Source organism: Stegostoma tigrinum, chromosome 15 (genome assembly GCF_030684315.1).
Source record: "Stegostoma tigrinum isolate sSteTig4 chromosome 15, sSteTig4.hap1, whole genome shotgun sequence".
In the NCBI taxonomy this organism is placed as follows: Eukaryota; Metazoa; Chordata; class Chondrichthyes; order Orectolobiformes; family Stegostomatidae; genus Stegostoma; species Stegostoma tigrinum.
Genome location: NC_081368.1, coordinates 22,312,249 through 22,330,464, shown reverse-complemented (window position 1 = coordinate 22,330,464; position 18,216 = coordinate 22,312,249). Strand labels below are relative to the sequence as shown.

The window sequence follows — 18,216 nt, the reverse complement described above, 5'->3', positions numbered from 1 at the left end:
TCTTGGCTCAGAAGTTCAAGTCGAATCAATTTGGTTGGAGGTAAGAAAAACCAAGGGAAGAGTCACTGTTGAGAGCATTTTATAGCTCCTCATCCCAAATGATAGTTACAAAGTGGACAGAGTAAACATCAAGAAATAGTGGGGAAAGAATGAAAGGAATTATATTAGTTGTTAGCAATTTAATCTTCATATACCTTCAGCAAGCTAAATTAGTAAGCTTAACCTTGTGGATGGGCTGATAAAATATATTTAGGATAGCTTCTTAGAATAGCATGTTCAGGTTATTTTGAAGTGGTAATATGTAATAAGACAACATTAGTATTCTCACAATAGAAGATGTTCTCAACATGAGTGGTAATAACATGATAGAATGTCACATTCAGTTTGAGGGTGAGAAACTTGGGTTTGAAGCTTGCATTTTAAACTTAAATAAAAGCAGTTACAAAGGTGTGAACATAGAATTACAATGGATTGGGAAAATAGGTTAAAAGGTAAAATGATACAAAAGTAATGGAAGACATTTAAAGATATCATACAAATTTATCAATAAACATTTATTGTATTGAGACAGAAAGAAATATTGAAAAAAGTACATGGTCTATGGATAAGTGAGGAGGTTAGGATGGTATCAAACTGAAATTAAAGATGTAACACGCTGTGAAGATGAGCGGTAGGCTGAAAAACTGGGAATATTTTAGAAATAGGCGAAGAATTACTAAAAATTGACAAAGACTGAGAAATTAAAAATGGCAGTAAATTGGCAAGACAAATTAAAATAGAAAGAAAGAGCATCGACAAGCAGGCAATAAGAAAAGAGACTAAATTAAATATTCAACCCTAAGAAATATGGAGTAGTGAATTAATAATGTGAAACTGGGAATTAATATATGAAACAACTAAGTAGAAGAGAGATTTTGAATATATAATTGAGATGAATTAAATTATGAAGAACATTGACAGGGTCGACAAGAAGAGACATTCTCCTTTTATGGAGGGAACAATGACTTGGCACAGGGGGCGGAGAAGAGAGATGGGAGGGGGGAGATGATGGTGGGGTGAGCATAGATTTAAGGTCAGATGCAGGAAGTTTAGAGAAGATATGAAGAAAGGAAAATTCACCCAGAGATTGATGGGAATCTGGAACTCACTGTTTGAAAGTATAGTAGAGGCAGAAGCTACCATGGTATTTGAGAAGTATTTGAAGGTACCCTTGCGATGTCATGGTGTACAAGGCTTGGGCCAAATACTGGAAAATGTGATTGGAATAATTGACTGCTTGTTTTTGACCAGTGCAGACTCGATTGGCTGAAGGGTCATTTTCAGTGCTGTAGACTTCTGTAAATCTATGTCCCAAAGGTTATTAGAAAATCAGCAAAGGAAGGGGAAGCAACTTAAAGCAATCTCTGTCATGAGAGAAGTATTAGGAAATTCCATGGGGCTAATAGCTAACAAGCTCCCTGGAACTTGTGGCCTTAAAAGAAGCACTGCAGAGATAGTGATGATTGTTTGTAAAGTTCTAAGAATCCTATATTTCACAATGAATTGAAAAACTGGAAATGTGACATCTCTATTCAAGAAAGAAAGAAAACAGAAATTGCTTCTGCACTTACTCCAACATACTCGCGTCTTTCCTACAATGTGGCATGCATAACTATAGACCATACCCCAGCTGCAGTCTAACAAGTCTCTAATACAAGTTCAAGAAACCTTCTTATTATTATACTCATTGCCCCATTCATAAAACTGTGGACAATTTATGCTTTATTAGCATATTCTATTCCGTCCAATTGTTGGGCCACCTTCAATGATCTGTGCACGCATACACGCAGCTTCCCCTACTCCTGAATCCCCTTTAGAATTGTACCCCTTATTTTGTATCACCTTGCAATGTTGTCCTGAACAAAATGCACAACCTCATACTTCTTTACATTGAACCCCATCTGCTGTTCACTCCACCAGATTGTCAATGCCACTTTGGAATTCCACACTGTTATAGTTTGTCCATGTTTTGTATCATCTGCAAACTTTCAAACTGTTCCTTGGACATCAAGATCTAGATCAATAATATACATCAGGAAAAACAGGGGTCTTAATACTGATCGCTGGGGACCGCCACTACGAACCTTTCACCAGCCTGAAAAATATCCATTGAATCATCTTTCATAAAGGGTGAGGGTATGAAAAGGAGGAAGTCTTTCTGTTATGGCATTGGTGATATCATATGTTTCTGTATACAGTTTTGTTCTTCTAACTTCAGAGGGATATACTTGCATTGGAGGCATTTCAGAGAAGGATCACTTGTTGACCGCTGGGCTGAAGTTTGTCTTATAAAGAAAGGTTGAACAGTTGGAGTATACTCATTGGAGTTTATAAGAAAGATCAAGAGATCTTACTGAGAGACGGAAGATTCTGAAAAAATAGAAGTGAAATACTGCAGAGGCTGTAAATCAGAAAATAAAAACAGCAAGTGTTGGAAATAATCAGCTGGTCTGGCAGCATCAGTGGAGAGAGGAACAGAGTTAATGTTTCAAATCAAAGATGAATCTTCTTCAGAACTGATTGTGAAGAGGCTTAACAGGGTAGTCATAACAGTAGAAAATTTCGTCTTTCAGGAGCATCTAGAACGATGGGTCATGGTTTCGAAATAGGTATCCCACTTAAGATCAAGTTAAGGAGGAATTTCTTCCCTCATTAACTTTTGCGATCTCTACCCCAGAGAGCAGTGGCAGCTGGCCTCATTGAATATACTCAGTTCTGAGTTAGGCAGTGTTTTTAATCTTCAAACAAGTGAGAGGGTAATGGGAGTAAAGCAGAGACGTGGATTAAAGCCATAACCAGACCACCATTGATTTTGTTGAATGGCAGAGCAGGCTTGAGGGAAAAAATGCCTTACTTGTGCAGGGACATGAGTTGTAGCTTTACACTACCTATTTTTACCCTATTTTTAATCAATACAAGCTAGAAAATACCTTTTAGACTGTTTACCTGCTGTATAAAAATGGAAAAATGTACACTGGCCTCATTAGTACAGCACTGACTCATTGCATTCCATTAGAATATCGTCTAATCAGCCAGCTGGAGATGTAACCAGTGGACCAGAACATTTGATAGCAGTGTATTTGACCACTGTAGTCATTTAAAACCCTCACTGAGGCCTCCAGAATATATTGCACATATTCTCAACTATATTTAAGACCTGGCCCATTGCATGAAGTATCTTTAGATCATAAATGTGGAACTACATTACAAGATGGCCACTTCTGTTATAAAATAGCTTGCAGTGAATTGATACACCGAAATTACAGTACTCAGGCATAATTACTAAAACTGTGCGGCTTAAAATACTTGGCTGCTGTCAAAACATTTAAAGTTTAATGACCATGTAAAAGTGAAAGATCTTTCAACGTAATACATATTTAGTGCAGTATAAGTATAAAAGGAATGCCTGAATAATTAAAAGAATTGCGGCACATTGCAATTTAAGAACATAAGCAGAGACCAAACTGACTAAAATGCACTGTAAATAATCTTATTACCCAATGCGCAATTTCTTTAAGATGAAGTTGCATGTCTTTGTAACAGTACTTGTCATCCCACTTTAAACATATTAAATATGGTTTCAGCAGCATTATTATGACTTAAGGTTCTTTTTGCAACAGTGTAAAGTGCCTCACCCCTAATTAAAACCAGATGATGAATATCATGTCATACTTGGAAAAGAACCAATCACATAAGTGGGTGGTTAGCCTTATTTGTTTTAAGAAAACATTTCTAAGGGATCTTCCAGTAAAATGTGCTAGAGAGAAAGAACAGATGTTTGCACTCTGAAGAAGGCCCATCTTCAGATGCATTCAGAGCTGGTGAATCCAGAAAGCTATTAATTCCAAGGCCCTGATTCAGGAAAACCAGTTTGTGCACGGAGCAAACAGTGAATTTTGTGCAGGGGCTAATTTAAAATTACTTTGTCCTGGTGTGGTTATTTAGCTATTGCAAATGTATTGAGTTTTCTTTTGTGTTTGCACTGATACTTTACATGGAGCAATGCTGAAACTGACATTTCATGAGTGCCTTAGTACCCACCAGGTATTTTTCAGATGTAATGTGGATAATAAAGGACAGTTGTTTTATATGTCTGACTAACCCACAACATACAAAAGTCAGGAATAGGTACCATGTCTAAAGAAAAAGGTAATTCATTCATTAACAAAGGCACCAATCTAATCTTTCAGCAACCCCCGAGTCTTATGAATCAACCAGGTAACAACATTTTAGCAGCTGAGCAGTGATAACCAGGACAGCAGCACATTACTTTGCAATTGCATCTCATACTGAACAAACTCAAATTGTTAGGGTGCACAGAGCAGAGTTATTTACAACAGCAGTAAAAGCATGACTAGTTGCATTCTCGATTTCCTGACAGAGAGTGCCTTGAATTAAGCAGCCCCCTAGATTGTAGTGAAGTTCATTTGGTCAGTGTGTTCCAGTCACACTTCTGCTGTTGCATAGCTCTTCTTTTGTAACAGACATGATACAATGAAATTGCCATTTAAAGGAAGATAACAGATCAGGGACATGTAATGTAAGGTGCTTGGAGTTTTGTCTGAATAATCTTCAAGGTGAAGATCGAAGAAACTGCAAAATTTGGATCAAGATTAATATATCACATGATGCAGCAAATTGTACAGAGGCTACAGTCTGACAGGCTACATGATCTCTGTGTTTCTATATTTAGTCTTTGTTGCAACAGCAATGAATAGTTTCACTCTACCCAAAACACTTGGACAAAAACAAAAACTCTGGAAGCATTTAGAAAAAAGACAGACAAGGTGCTGTGAACTTGTACTAGCCACTGGATATGTTTCACTTTTACCTCAAATTGCATTAAGGGCAATTTTCCATGCTTGAATAGAACCTGTGATACTCTTATACAGCACAACTGTAGGCTGTAAATTTGCAGCATCAGACATTGGACTGTTGTATCATTTGATTTCCTGGACCTGTTTAACATTTAACATTTCTTAGTTAAATCATTGGATGAAGTTTTCCACAGCAGCCAAGACTTATATGAGGGTGACATAATTGAAAACTAGCAGCTACAATCCTTCAGAAATGTATCCCCTGTTGGTCACTTGGCAAGCGACATTGACATGTCCATAATTTCAGTTGTTTTATCCTTACACCTGAAGAGGCAGCATTGTAAAAGATGTATGTCAGGGACCAAACAGATGATGAATATCTTATTCTTGATAAACCAAAGGAATCCATTTCAAACCATTAGTGGATGGCTAAGAGTGTGTGCTTAAAAGAGACAGATTCATTTATCTGTCACAACTTGTCACAAAATGAACCATGTTCTCACATTCGTTGCACAGCACTATTATTTAGCTCTTGCATATTTGATATAAATACATTTAAAGTCACAGATCCTTTGCTACAATTATCCTTAACAATTTATTTTCCTGATCTAAACCACTAGATGTAATAATTTGAGAAATTAATTAGTTATTATTATACAACTTGTCAAAAACATAATTCTAACTGTTAAATGTACAAGGAAGAGCTAACATTTTAAACTTTGGCAGGTGCAAAGTGCTAGAGTATGGAAATATTCAGGTGTTGTTAACCCTGTCATTGTCAGAATAACATTCATTAGTTTGAACTTGTTACTGAGGGCAGAGTCTTTCTAGCCCCTGAACAATCTGAGCCACAGTGAGATAGTTGGGAAAACCATGTGAGCTGGCCAGCAAAGAGTTTCTCACTGTCAAGACAAAAATGTCCCATTCTCCAACCAACTGTTGAATGAAAGGACAAGATTCTTGGGAGTGAATGTGAGAGGCTTATTTGAATTCATTAACATATCATTATGAGTTAATCTTGCCTCATTAACATACAATTTTCCATTCTCCCAACCACCAAATAGAAAATCGACGGCAGCAATTCCGAATGTGGAAGTCAGATTGGTTACCTGGTGACTCAAGCTTTCTGCTTGCTCCTCTGGACCTCCATCTTGGACACCAGGCACAAACGTCTCAGGGCATAGTCTCTGGGCAGTGACCACACATACTCACCAACTTTAGACCTTGGCATTGGTCACATAGCAGCCTTACCACACCCTCATGGTACATCTCCAATTCATCTACATTACAGTCCTGCATTTCAATGCTGCACTTTGGATTGCTTTTCATTACAGCGCTGTTGCCGTGACACTTTACGTGCAGGGATATGCACAGATGGGCTAAGGATACATCACAGTGCTGCTCTCTTACTCTCTTAGCACTTACTCATTTTGTACTTACTTTGACGCTCACAGCAATCCTGCCTGGCCTTGACATTTGGTATTTTGCCCACTCATCTGCTCAATGCTGATGAGTTGATGGGCAGGGCTACCAAGAGGGAATACATATGTTTGAGGGTTCACCAAAGGTAAAAGGTTGAGTCTGAGACTCACTGCATGAGTTTCTTTCCATTCTGCTGTAAATAACAAGTGCATGGTGTGGAACATAAACAGAAATTGCTGGAAAAGCTCAGCAGGTCTGGCAGCATCTGTGAAGAGAAATCAGAGTTAACATTTTGGGTCGGGTGACCCTTCTTGAGAACTGACAATAGCTGGGAAAATGTTGGTTTATATGCAGAAGATAGGGTGGGGAGAGAAGGTAAGGAATAAATGATAGGTGGGGATAGAGCCCAAACAGAGAGAAGTACAGTTTCACAGACAAGGGAGTTGATAACGATCTGGCGAGGAGAGTGAATAGCTGTTAATGCAGAGTGTTAGTGGCTAACAATAGGTAGTGTGTAATGGCAGGCTCTGTGATAATAAGGCCTGGTGTGTGGGTTTGGGGGAGGGGGGGCGCACAAGGGTACAGGAGAGTTGAGGCCCTAAAATTAATGAGCTCGATATTGAGTCCTGAGGGCTGCAGGATCCCCAAGTGGAAAATGAGGTGTTGTTCTTCCAGTTTGTGCTGAGCTTCACTGGAACACTACTGCAAGTCTGAGACGGAAATGTTGGCCAGGTAACAGGGTGGTTTGTTAAACTGGCAGGCAACTGGTAGCTCAGGGTAACAAAATGTGAGGCTGGGTGAACAGAGCAGGCCAAGCAGCATCTCAGGAGCACAAAAGCTGACGTTTCGGGCCTAGACCCTTCATCAGAGAGGGGGATGGAGAGAGGGAGCTGGAATAAATAGGGAGAGAGGGGGAGGCGGACCGAAGATGGACAGAAAAGAAGATAGGTGGAGAGGAGAGTATAGGTGGGGAGGTAGGGAGGAGATAGGTCAGTCCAGGGAAGACGGACAGGTCAAGGAGGTGGGATGAGGTTAGTAGGTAGATGGGGATGCGGCTTGAGGTGGGAGGAAGGGATGAGTGGGAGGAAGAACAGGTTAGGGAGGCAGAGACAGGTTGGACTGGTTTTGGGATGCAGTGGGTGGAGGGGAAGAGCTGGGCTGGTTGTGTGGTGCAGTGGGGGGAGGGGATGAACTGGGCTGGTTTTGGGATGCGGTGGGGGAAGGGGAGATTTTGAAACTGGTGAAGTCCACATTGATACCATATGGCTGCAGGGTTCCCAGGCGGAATATGAGTTGCTGTTCCTGCAACCTTCGGGTGGCATCATTGTGGCACTGCAGGAGGCCCATGATGGACATGTCATCTAAAGAATGGGAGGGGGAGTGGAAATGGTTTGCGACTGGGAGGTGCAGTTGTTTGCTGTGAACTGAGCGGAGGTGTTCTGCAAAGCGGTCCCCAAGCCTCCGCTTGGTTTCCCCAATGTAGAGGAAGCTACACCGGGTACAGTGGATGCAGTATACCACATTGGCAGATGTGCAGGTGAACCTCTGCTTAATGTGGAATGTCATCTTGGGGCCTGGGATAGGGGTGAGGGAGGAGGTGTGGGGGCAAGTGTAGCATTTCCTGCGGTTGCAGGGGAAGGTGCCAGGTGTGGTGGGGTTGGAGGGCAGTGTGGAGCGAACAAGGGAGTCACGGAGAGAGTGGTCTCTCCGGAAAGCAGACAGGGGTGGGGATGGAAAAATGTCTTGGGTGGTGGGGTCAGATTGTAGCTCAGCGTCTTTTTTTTGCAGGCAGGACGTAGGTGTTCTGTCAAGCGATCACCCAGTCTACGCTTTGTTTCCCCAGTGTAGGGGGGACTACACTGTGAGCAGTAAATGCAGTAGACTAGATTCTGGGAAGAGCAGGTAAAGTGTTGCTTCACCTGGAAGGTATGTTTGGGCCTTTGGTAACTGAGGAGAGGTGAGGTAAATGGGCAGGTGTTACACGTTCAGACATTGCAGGGGAAGGTGCCGTGGGACGGTGGGGGTATATGTTGGGAGCGAATGAAGAGTTGACCAGGATGTGCCAGAGGGAGCAGTCTTTGGGGAAGGGAGAGGAGGGGAATATGTGTCTAGTGGTGACATCTCACTGGGGGAAAGGCGGCTGATGATCTTCTGGATGTGGATGCTGGTGGGATGGTCAATGAAGACAAGGGGAATCCTATCGCTGTTGCTGGAGGGAAGAGAAGCGGTGAAGGTAGAAGTGTGGGAGATGGGTCGGACCCAGTTGAGAGCCTGTTGACAACAGAGCTGGGGAATCCCCAGTTGAGGGAGAAGGTGGACATTTTGGTGGGTCCCTTGTCGAAGTTGGCGTCCTCAGAACTGGGAGTTTAAGGTGGAGTCTTTTCAGGAAGCAGGGTGCAAGAGTGTATAGTCCAGGTCGCTGTGGGAGTCGGTGGGTTTATAGCGGATATTTGTAGCCAGTCTATTACCAGAAATGGAAACAGAGATGTCTAGGAAGAGGAGGGTGGAGTCAGAGATAGACCAGGTGAAAGTGAGGGCAGGGTGGAAATTGGAAGTGAAATCAATGAACTTTTCCAATTCTGGATCGGAGAGGGAAGCAGCATCAATGATATCATCAATGTATTGGAGAAAGAGTTGTGGATGGGGGCAAGAAGAGGACTGGAATAAGGAATGTTCCACGTACCCTCTGAAGAGATAGGCATAACTGGGGCCTGTGTGCATACCTATGCCCAAACCAAAGACCTGAAGAAAATGAATGGGGTTAAAAGAGAAGTTGTTCAGGTGAGGATTTCACAGAGATACCTGTGGTCCTGGGTGGATTCAAAGCACGAGGGCCGGCCTGTGAGTTGGAATCCATGTGGGGGTGAGCCTGAGCCGGAGGCAGTCGCTGAGGAATGTGATATGACTTTGGAAACGGGTTTTAGCAAATACCAGGTCCAACACCAGGAGCAACAGTGAAATTAACATTGGTGGGCAAGAAATAAAAAAGATTGGAATGGAAATCCCATCAGAGAGAGGAATGGAACTTCTTCAATTGGGCATACATAGAAGAGATATGGCTGTTAGTTAAATACTAAATAAAAACCAGAAGAACTGTGCATGCTGTAAATCGGAAACAAAAACAGAAGTTTCTGGAAAAGCTCAGCAGGTCTGGCAACATCTCTGAGAAGAAATCAGAGTTAACGTTTCAGGTGCAATGAACCTTCCTCAGAACTGATGGTAGCTAGGAAATTGTCAGTGTATATGCAGAAGATAGGGAGGGGTGAGGGGGTAAGATGTAAATGATAGATGTGAATGGAGCCCAAAGAGAGAGAACAGTTGGACAGGCAAAGGAATGGTTAAAAGATCTGTCTAGGAGAGTGAATAGCTGTTAATGGAGACTGTTATTGGCTAACAATAAGCAGTGTGTAATGGCAGGCTATGTGGTAACAAGACCTGGTGTGTGGGATAGAGGGCTGGGACATGGGAGAGTGTGCTTGGTATGTTTGGGCCCTTGGAAGTAAATGGGTAAGTGTTACACCTTCCGTGATTGCAGGGGAAGGTGCCACGGGGCTATGAGTGTTTGGCGGGAATGATGCAAGAGTGGACCAGGGTGTCTATTCTCCCTACTGCATTTACTGCTCATAATGTGGTCTCATCTACACTGGGGAAACGAAGCATAGACCGGGTGGCCACTTCACAAAACAATTACATTCTGTGTGCAAAAAAGATTCTGAGATTCCAGTTGCCTGCCACCTTAACACTCCACCCTGTTCTCTGGCCAACCCTATCTCTGGCTTGCTGCAGTATCCCAGTGAAGCTTAGCGCAACCTGGAAGAACAACACCTTATTTTCTACTTGGGGACCCTGCAGCTCTCTGGACTCTATATCAAGTTCAATACTTTTAGGGCCTGAATTTTCCATGTCCCAGCCCCCAATCACACACACCAGGCTTTGTTATCATGTAGTCTGCCATTATACACAATCTTGACATTTGAGGAATGTTTGAGGACTTTGGGTCCATACTGGATGAAGTTTTGAAGGATGAGGGGGGACCTAATTGAAACTTACAGAATACTGAATGGCCTGGAGAAAGTGGATGTTGGGAAGATGCTTCCATTGATAGGAGAGACCTGAGGGCACAGCCTTAGAGTAAAGGGAAGACCTTTTAGAATGGAGAAAAAGAGACAAGTCTGCAACCAGAAAATGGTGAATCAATGGAATTCAATGCCACAGAAGGCTGTGGAGGCCAGGTCATTGAGTATATTTAAGATGGAGTTAGATAGGTTCTTAATTGTCAAGGGAATCAAAGGTTACGGGGAGAAAGCAGGAAAATGGGGTTGAGAAACTTATAAGCCATGATTGAATGGCAGAGCAGAGTTGATGGGCTGAATGGCCTAATTTCTCCTCCTATGTTTCATCGTCTTATCTGTTGTTAGCCCCCAACAGTCTCCATTAACAGCTATCCACCCTCCTTAGATTGTTATGAACTCCTTTGCCTATTCAACTGCTCTCTTCGCTCTTCGGGCTCTATCCCCACCTATCATTCACTCCTTAACCCTTTCCCCCACCCTATCCTTTGGATATTAACCAACATTTTCCTAGCTACCATCAGTCCTGAGGAAGGGTCACTGCGCCCCGAAACGTTAATTCTGATTTCTCCTCACTGAAGCTGCCAGACCTGTTGAGCTTTTCCTGTAATTTCTGTTTTTGTTTCTGATTTACAGCATCCGCAGTTCTTTCAGTTTTCATTAAGTGCATGGTGTGATTTCTGCACACTTTATACCTTGAACCATAGAACCTTACTCAGGTTAGATACTGTACCTTCAATCTTGTATTTGCTGACAGATAGATATTCATTCACACAGTTGATGATAGCAAGTGAACATTTGAGTAAAAACAATCACATGCTTACAACAGAGTGTAACTCAATCTACTTGCACACAATCAGAATGTCTTCGTTTCACTCCAATACATCTTGGTGCAGTGCTCAGATCTACAGTGAAGCCCAGTAACCTTGCTGGATGACCTCTTGGGGTGCTGAATATGTCTTGCCTGAAGGCAGCTATACCCTACTAAATGTGAATTCCCATTGGGTTGATTGTGGTAGGCAGAGTGAAGATAAAAGGCATGACCACTGCTGTAGAATCCTGAAAGGAAATGTGGATCCTCTTCCAGCCTAAAGGCCCCTGTCTCCCTGTGAGAAAAGGGGCAAAAGCAATAAAGTCAACGTCATTCATTCCCCATCACCTTGCATTCATCCAGCAAACTCTAAGGGTGCAGGACCTGCCTGTCCATGTCAGCTACCCCCTTGTCCCTGGAGGCAGCCAGGGTCATGCAATGGCAGTACCACAATCCTGCATCCTTTGTGACAGGTCGAGGTTGTGGGTAGCAGTGCTGATGGTGCAACATCTGAGTTATCTGTGGTTTCTTCCTCAGAGGTGCAAGAGGAGATTTGACATCTTCAAATGAATACTCGAGGTCCCTGCCATGTGAGGGTCAAGGTGCTCTCATCTCACAGGGAATGAGGAGAAGAATGTTAGGCACCCAACCACCCATTCTGGTGCTCTCTCTGCTCTATTATGGGCTGTTTGTTCCCAGATTGAGGCAAATGGAGGGATTGAGTGAGATGAAAATGGGTGGTCCCACTTGTGAGTATTGCTGCAGAAGGTGGAAAGTTGGTAAGGTGTCCCAAGGGAGTAAGTAGGCAGTGCAGGGGTCATGCAAGGATTATTGGTGTTGGCGGTTAAGGAGGGTGAAATCAAGTGAGTGACAGCATTGCACACATTAGTGAGATGGGAAAGCACGAGCCCTGTGAGAAACATGTGCAGTGGTAGTGATAGGATGAGTGTGAAGTAAGAAGGGGTGACACTTACCCTAGTAGAGCAGAGAAGGCATTGACTTTCTTCCACACTACTGGGCATTTACCTGGCTGTAGAAACCACACTGACCCAGAATGGCAATCTTAGACCAGGGTGGCAGTGTTTGTTATCAGGGCCTTCTCTGGAAGTCCTGGCAAAGGACGATGTCCCTCCTCCTTGCCACATTGCTCACAGGGACCTCTAGGACCCTGTCCATAAAGTGGGTTGCCAGTGTTCCCTTGTCAGTCATGTCCAGGGCAAATGACCAAACCATGAAGGGCAGGATTACCTGCGTTCATAACATACTTTTAAATGTGGTACCGGCATTCACAATCCAGAATGTTCCAGAAACGGTAAGTATTTTTGTCCATGGTGGATGGGACAATAGGATGAGTGGGAGGCCGTACAGATGTGCTCCATAGTTTATCAGTCAAGTTGGGGATAACTGATTGAGAAACGCGTGGAAAACCTCATAGAATTAGCCAAAAATGACACTTAGCCAATTTCCAGGAAGATTCGGCACTGAGAAACTAGGAGAAATGATAATGATATTGAAGAGAAAATTACAATAATATAACAGGGCTTGGAAAACATTGGCGAGTTCTATGGCTGCCTAGAGCAAGACATTGCTGTACATTCAAGAACCTCCAGCAATGACCCCTGGATCCCACAAAATTTCACACTTTGTGTAATATTTTCTACAAGGACTTGTGGATACAAATTTGCAATGGCCCAAACCAAGAATCATCTTTGTTCAATCCCTAATATATTATCTTTAGATGTTCAGAAGAAAGTTATTATATGGGCACTTCTATCGCATTCGGTTATGCTTAATCAGGATTTACAATTGAACTCGGTCTTGGAATTAATAGTCTACAATATTGTTTTGTTTTATTCCATTTTACAAGTAGCTTTAGCATTACATAACGCTGTTTGGAGTTTGGAACATGTTGCTATTGCAAGGGATATGTAGATAAGTTACATTGGCTTGCTTGTGGGACTTCGCACATGTTGCGAGAAACACATTACTCATGTAGCAAACTACCATAAGTAAGATATCATGTAGTCAACAGAGAATTAAAATACCATTGAGTAAGGAGCTGCCACAACCCACCACAACAAAGTTTGAGCTGCTCACTAGTGATTCAGCAAGTGATCTGTTGTGACAATATGGCAAATTCTGGGTTACTGCATTCAGTGGCTATACCATTATTTGCTGCCAGTGCTGTAAATTATGGAACTAATAATAACATGGTGATTTCTAAGCAGATCAGAGTATTGTCAGCAAATTCCCCGAAGTAAATTGATGTAAAGAATGATAAAAAGCTAACAAACACTCAATAATGAAAAATAATGAAAGAATGGGTGAAGAGAAAAAAGCTATTAAATTAAATAGCACAATTTTTTAAAAATAAAATCAGCTTTATATTATGCACATGTATGGACATAGTTGACTTTTATCATCCGGTGATCACGTTAGCCAACACTTTCAGCAAATAATTTCCACAAAAATCATTAGTCTCATTAGCGTATTCCCAATGCAGTGAAGGATTGGTACCTTGAAACACACTCTTTCCTGATTAATTTTGTAGACCATGCATGGGCAAGATTCTTGGAGGTTGGGAGAAAGTTAATGAGGATTGTTCTATTTGCAGTTAGTGTTTTGGTTCTCCAGTGCCCACTCTTGCCGTCTTAGCTATATCCATGTCTGATCTGATTCAACAGTCAGCTGGAATGTCGGGAGATTGTGATTCCTGGAACGTGAAAGGAATTGTGAAAACATTGGTAATTTGCTTGGGCTGGTATCTTGCCCGAGCATCACAGGTGGTACCAGGCACTGCATGTTCAAAGATGGAGCCTTCATCACACCATCAACTTAGCAAAAGGCCCCATCACATTCTGGTTCTCATCCAGCTCATTCTGTACTGAATGTGCTTTGTAGTGTTCATAGATCACATCTGCTTCCTATTATAACAACATCTGTAATAACAATTTTTGTGAAGTTACAAATGCTAAAAGTCATAACGTAAAATTAGAGGAATCCTTATCGCCATAAGTTATTTCTCAAATCTACTTTTGAATTGCTTCCCCCCCACCCATAGTAACTTACATCATTGTGTCTGAAATATGAGAACTCAGGCCTTTTAAGGGTTAATTGGGAATAAAATTGCAAAGGAATTAGCCAATCTGGTTTTTTTTGTTGCACCAGCTTTGAAAGTGTTATTTTTTAATCTCCTGGTTTGCAATAAATTTACCTTGGTTCAAAGCACAACTCACCTCTGAAATAGAGACAGCCAGATAATGCTATCTCTGACTGAACCAGCCTTGCTTTGAGTAGACTTTATCTCCTGTCATTAGTAAAAGCTAATTTATTATACCATTTGTTTTCCCAAAATCATTAAAGAAACTTTAGTTTTAATGGTTTCATTAAATTTAAGAATCCATTAATCTAAACTACTGTAAAGAAATCCTTGAAAAAAAACCACCTTCTATTTATCAGATTTCCCAAGAACCCAGATCTGTTGCTTGGAACATTCACAGTGTACTTATTTAAGAAATTTTTTTAAAGATTGTATGTGAAGGCATTCAATTATTCTCCACTAAAACCGCAGTATAATATTTTACACCTGTGACCTGTGTGTGTGACTCACAAGGGCGCAGTGATTAGTTCAGTATTAACATTATTTTGTCTCAATTCAGTGACTTTCCTTCGATACTGCTTTGCAAGGCCATTAGATAAATACAGATAAGGAGCCTTCTGGCATTTCTCTGCACTGCCCCCAGGGTCTGAATATTTTCCTTGTGCCCCATTGAAACAAAGGCAGGGTCTGACCAGTGTACACCCTAACACTGTCCAGCTTATCTGCTACTATTTCAGCATACAGTTCAATCTGGTATTTACTTTCATCAATGGCATTGCACAGTTATCTGACATGTTAAATACCAAATTTACTGATATACCAAATCCTTGTAACGTCACAGTCCATGAAATTGAGCCTACTGCCCATTTTTTTGAAGATATGAGGCATCCATGTTAATGCTATCTTCCAAAACAATGAGTAGACATAATTATCTCCACTTTCATGTTTCTAGTGAAATCCCTTTCAGTGAGACAATGAGATTCATACTAAAGTCATAGAATCATAGACATATACAATACAGAAAGAGAACCTTTGGTCCAACTCATCCACGCCAACCAGATATCCTAAATAAATCTAGCCCCATTTGTCAGCATTTGGCCCATATCCCTCTAAACCCTTCCTATTCATGTACCAATCCAGATGTTTTTTAAGTGTAGTAATCGTACCAGACTCCACCACGTCTTCTGGCAGGTCATTCCATACACGCACCACCCTCTGAATGAATAAGTTGCCTCTTAGATCCCTTTTAAATCTTTCCCCTCTCACCTTAAACCTATGCCATCTAATTTTGGACTCCCCCACCCCTGCAAAAAGACTTTGCCTATTTACCCTATCCATGCCCCTCATGATTTTATAAACAAGGTCACCCGTCAACCTCTGAACTCCAGGGAAAATAGCCCCAGTCTATTCAGCCTCTCCCTATAGCTCAAACCCTCCAATCCTGGCAATATCTTTGTAAATCATTTCTGAGCCCTTTCAAGTTTCAAATAATGCACTCTATAGCAACACACTACGAGCAGGGCTAGTCTATGAGTGCACAGGGGTGAGCTCCACTCTAAAATACCCTCTTGTCTTAAACTTTCTGCATGCACAGGAGGTGTAAGTCAGATACCAGGATTTGGCAGCAGACTATTTGGAAGCTTGAAATGACGATTGCAAAAGTGAGGTGGGAGATCATAATTCTGTAAACAAATCTCCCCTGAATGGACCAGAAATGATTGTCCTGACTGAGTTAACAATGTGGTGCAAAATGGTAGCAATATTTCTATTCAGCATGAAGTTAAAATAGTCACCAGAGTCTTGCTGCCATTTTAGAGTCAACTGATACTGTTTTAACCTGAGGGTCACCATGCATCAGGAACGGGGAGAGGTTAAGAAGGACAATCTTTAACGTTAACCACAGCCCATACAGGATTCGAACCCACACTGTTGGCATCACTCATCAACTATCCAGCCAACTGAACAAACTGACCCCATTTTCAGCAGTGATTAAATTGATAGCCCAATAAGTATAAAGTAGAACCCTCCTCCTCAACCAAATAAAACTCTGCTCAAAGTTGGAGTTATGGAACAAAGCTGCACGTTATTTAGAAATGAATATGTTTCCTATCAGCCTGTGCATAGCAATGTAAATGAAAGTGGTTCAGGTGTTTGAGTCGGCTTGAACATGTCAAGTCAGCCGTAAGTGGAGAGTAATTCCCCAAGTAAAATAGCTATACATGCACAAAGGTTCAAATATTTTAATCCGGTTAAAAAAAAAATTTCTTGGCAGTGACCAATTGTTTTGAAGGGGGTGTGGTGAAAAGTCTTTTTATCAGCCCTGAAGTCAACGGACTATAAAATCAGCTGGAGTATAAAACCAGGTGTCTGACCAGGTGCTGACCTGTTTCTGTCAAGTGAGTTAGGCTCAAGTCCCAGCTAAAAATGTTGTTTACTGTTATAGAAATTTATTTTGGTGTAATGGTACTTGTAATACAGGCTGGAACATGCCTGAGAGAAGAGAAAGAACAACAGAAATATTGGAGGTGTAGCCATACACAATGGAAAGCAAAAATGATAAGGTGAATATTTTCTGCATATTTTCTATATTTGATCAATTCTAATTACTTAATCCAATATTATTTTGTTTCTTGTATCTTATATAACTCCCTTGGTAAAGCCGCAGTTCCCCATACCTTTTAGGAGTATCTCTGCTTGCTTTGAGATCGAAGTACCTTTCAGTTAGGTATCATCCTTTTGCAACATTGCACTGCCCTCTCATTAGAGAGAAATGACTTGTGGTGATTTAACCTGAGAATCACCACACCTCAGGTGAGGGGAGAGGTTGGGAATGGCAAATCTTCATGATAACCTCAGCTAGTGCTGGAATTAAGCCCATGTTGTTGGTATCACTCTGCATCACAAACCGGCTATCCAGCCAACTAAGCTAACCAATCCGCCATGAATGTAGTAATTGCTTTTAGTCACTGGATTATTCCAACACTTTATGTAATCTTTTGTAAAACAATATGTCAGACATCATTTTCAGCTTAAAATAGCAAGCAAGTTTATAACACAAAAGATAAATAAATAGCCACATTTAATATAATTATGCACTTCTATCGAAGCTTTCAGGCGGACAAAATAAAAATATTGCAAATAACATATAAATGCACAGAGTTTGATTTCTTACCACTGTAGGAGGTAACATAATTTAATATGTTTCTTAGAAATGTAAATCCATTTGTTCTTTCAGTGGTTTCAAATAGAGCCGTTCTTTCTCCGAGATTTTCAGATAAACTCTTTGAAGCAGAGAAGTACTTGTTTATCATATCTTGGAAAGGTTTTAAGTTCCAACTGCTCCAAGTTAAGGAGGAATCAAAAATCATATGTGAACCAAACCAATCGTGTTGCATTATTCTTTTCTCTAGCCTGTAGCTGACAAAGCATTGCAGTATCAGCGTAGGCATGCTACAAGATCCTGGCTTAGCTGCTGTTAAATTCCTCAGTACTGATCTGTTGTCGTTTTGCTGGTCTCTTCAAGTCTTCCTCGCTATCCCTGCCAAAGATGACAGGTCATGGGATTCATGCACTAGTATATTTGGGAGAGGCACAGTCAGATGTGAAAGTAAGACAAATGCAACCCACACAGTCATTGTGCCCCAACGATGCTGGATGCAAAAGATATTTGCTCACCCTGGCATCCATAAGACATAATGATGCAGGAGCAGATTTAGGCCATTCAGCCCATCAAGTCTTCAATCATGGTTGATATGCTTCTCAGCCCCATTCTCCTGCCTCCTTCTCATAACCTTTGATCCCCTCACTAATCAAGAACGTGTCCATCTCTGAAAAAAATACATGCAAAGGCCTGGCCTCCACAGCCTTCAATGGCAATGAGTTCCACAGATTCACCACCCTCTGGCTAAAGAAATTCTTCCTCATTTTAGATCTAAAGGGTAGTCAATTCACTCTGAG

The 18,216-nt window shown here is 41.5% G+C and overlaps 1 long non-coding RNA gene across 1 annotated transcript in view; it reads right to left on the bottom strand.

Annotated features, from left to right (window-relative positions):
- The window catches only part of LOC132210558 (uncharacterized), a 74,071-nt gene extending 56,454 nt beyond the window's left edge, over window positions 1-17,617 (bottom strand). The window contains exon 1 of the long non-coding RNA XR_009446690.1: window positions 17,432-17,617. This is a non-coding gene — a long non-coding RNA (uncharacterized LOC132210558). The remainder of the gene's footprint in view (window positions 1-17,431) is intronic.
- Between the last annotated feature and the right edge of the window lie 599 nt (window positions 17,618-18,216).